The sequence below is a fragment of the Sapajus apella genome, unplaced genomic scaffold (assembly GCF_009761245.1).
Source record: "Sapajus apella isolate SASKATOON/1434 unplaced genomic scaffold, GSC_monkey_1.0 scaffold88, whole genome shotgun sequence".
NCBI lineage: Eukaryota > Metazoa > Chordata > Mammalia > Primates > Cebidae > Sapajus > Sapajus apella.
Genome location: NW_022437028.1, coordinates 8,288,806 through 8,291,703, shown reverse-complemented (window position 1 = coordinate 8,291,703; position 2,898 = coordinate 8,288,806).

The following is a 2,898-nucleotide window of genomic DNA, read 5'->3' as shown; positions in this document are numbered from 1 at the left end:
GAGTAGCTGGGATTACAGGCCGCGCCACCATGCCCAGCTAATTTTTTGTATTTTTAGTAGAGACGGGGTTTCACCATGTTGACCAGGATGGTCTCGATCTCTTGACCTCGTGATCCACCCGCCTCGGCCTCCCAAAGTGCTGGGATTACAGGCTTGAGCCACCGCGCCCGGCAATTTGTCTTTATAGTAGAGACGGGGTTTCACTATATTTGCCAAGCTGGTCTTGAACTCCTGACCTCAGGTGATCCGCCCGCCTCGGCCTCCCAAAGTGCTGGGATTACAGGCATGGGGCCACCGCGCCTGGCCCCAAACTGTCTATTTTTATTTAACAGACCCAAAGTGTCTACTGTATGCCAGGCACTGTTATGAATGCTTTACATGCATCACCTCATTTAGTCCTCCTAACAACCGGATTATTATCCCCATTTTGCAGGGGAAACAAAGGCATGGACAGATTGAGAAACTTGCCCAAAGTCACTCAGCTGATAAATGACAGAGCTGAGATTTGAACCAAAGTATGTGAAAAGTGCTGATCCTGGGGAAAATGTCAAGTTTTCATTCATTCCAAAAATGTTCTCTATGTGCCTGATAGACACAGGGAATAACATGGCTCACAGAACTTGATGCAACTCTCACAGAATTTAATATCTATCCCAGAAGACGGATGATTAAACAATTCATTCAGTAAAGTGATCTGGAGAGCCTCACATTTCATGGCCACATTCAGGTTGGCCAAACTTGAGCCTGGTGGTGATGTCCGAGGTGCTAGGGCCAGGCCTAGGCACCACAGACCCCACATCTTGGAAATGATTTGGCATTTTGTGAGGGTCTGTTCCTTGGTCCTGTTCTCAGCCTTCTATTTTTTTTTTTTTTTTTTTTTTGAGACAGAGTTTTGCAGTGTCGCTGGGGGTTAATGCAATGGCGCGATCTCGGCTCACTGCATCTTCTGCCTTCTGAGTTCACGTGATTCTCCTGCCTCAGCCTCCCAAGTAGCTGGGATTACAGGTGCACACCATCACACCCGGCTAATTTTTTGAATTTTTAGTAGAGACAGGCTTTCACTATGTTGGCCAGACTGGTCTCAAACTCCTGACCTAGTGATCCGCCCACCTCGGTCTCCCAAAGTGCTGTGATTACAGGCATGAGCCACCTTACCTGGCCTCAGCCTTCTTTTAATTGTTTTCTTTTCTTTCGGTTTTTTTTGAGACAGGATCTCACTCTGTCATGCTGGCTGGAATGCAATGGCTTGATCACAGCTCACTGCAGCCTCACCCTGCCGAAGTCAAGCAATCCTTTTGCCTCAGTCTCCCGAGCAGCTGGTACCACAGGCATGTCACCACACTCAACTGATTTGTTTATTTTTTTCTTGAGATATAGTGTTGCTCTGTTGCCCAGGCTGGAACGAGCTGGCATGATCTTGGCTCACTGCAGCCACTGCCTTCCAGGTTCAAGCGATTCTCCTGTCTCAGCCTCCTGAGCAGCTGGGACTACAGGCAGGCACCACCATGCCCAGCTAATTTTTTATATTTTTAGTAGAGACAGGGTTCTGCCATGTTGGCCAGCCTGGTCTCCAACTCCTGACCTCAGGTGATCCACCTACCTTGGCTTCCCAAAGTGAGCCGCCACGTCCGGCCTTTTTTTTTTTTTTTTTTTTTTTTTTTTTTTTTTGTATTCTTTGCAGAGATGAGGCTTTGCCATGTTGCCCAGGCTAGTCTTGAACTCCTGGCCTCAAGCAATCCTCCTGCCTCAGCCTCAAAAGGCGCTGGGATCACAGGCCTAAGCCACTGTACCTGGCCTTCACCCAGTCTTCTGCCAGATAAACCAAGTGCCTTGGCTTCACAGGGAGCCTCGGGCCCAGGGCGGATGGCAAGTGCCCAGAAATACACAGTCCAGTGAAGGCTTCAACAGGAATGGAGCCAGCATTGCAGTGGGGCACAAACAACATTGTGGTCAGGGAAGCAATATTTAAACTAAGCCCCAGGAAATGGCCTGGATTTTTCTGGCAGACAAGGAAGTAGAGCTGGAGGAGGGGTGAAAGGCGTCCTGAGTTGAGGGGACAAGACCTGGCCTTTTCGTCATGCAAAGAAGTTGGCCCTTCTCCTGGAGTCCACTGGGAGCTACTGCAAGATTTTGAACAGGGGGGTTATTGATCCAATTGGCGTTTTAGAAAGATGTCTCTGGCAGCCGTTTAGTAAACTGATTCAAAAGGAACTAAGCTAGAGGCCAGGGAATGAGCAGGAATCAAGGTAATAGTAATTGGCACACCGTAGAAGGGCTGGATTTAAGCAGTATTCAACAGATAGCATTGGGCTGGACATGGTGGCTCATGCCTGTAATCCTAGCACTTTGGGAGGCTGAGGCAGGATGATCACTTGAGGCCAGTGTTGGAGACCACTCTAGGCAACGTGTTAAGACCCTATATCTAAAAAAATGTATATATATATTTTTAAATTAGCCAGTCGTGGTGGTGCATACCAGTAGTTCCAGCTTCTCAGGAGGCTGAGGCAGGAGGATCACTTGAGCCCAGGAGGTTGAGGCTGTCAAGAAAATTTAAAAAAAAATAGAGATGTTGACACGATGGATACACCAGGCATAGACTGCTACTCTCATACCACTTCTCATTGCCCTGCTTTATTAGTATTATTATCATCAGTTATTTTTATTTTTCTGAGACAGGGTCTCACTGCTACCCAGGCTGGAATGTAGTGGTGCAATCATAGCTCACTGCTGCTTCAGTTCCCCGAGAATCATCCCACCTCAGCCTCCTGAGTTGCTGGGACTACAGTCACCAGCCACTGCATATGACTAATCATTTATTTCTTTTTACTTTAGTAAAGATGAAGTCTTACTATGTTGCCCAGGCTGGTTTCAAATTCCTGAGCTCAAGCAATCTTTCTC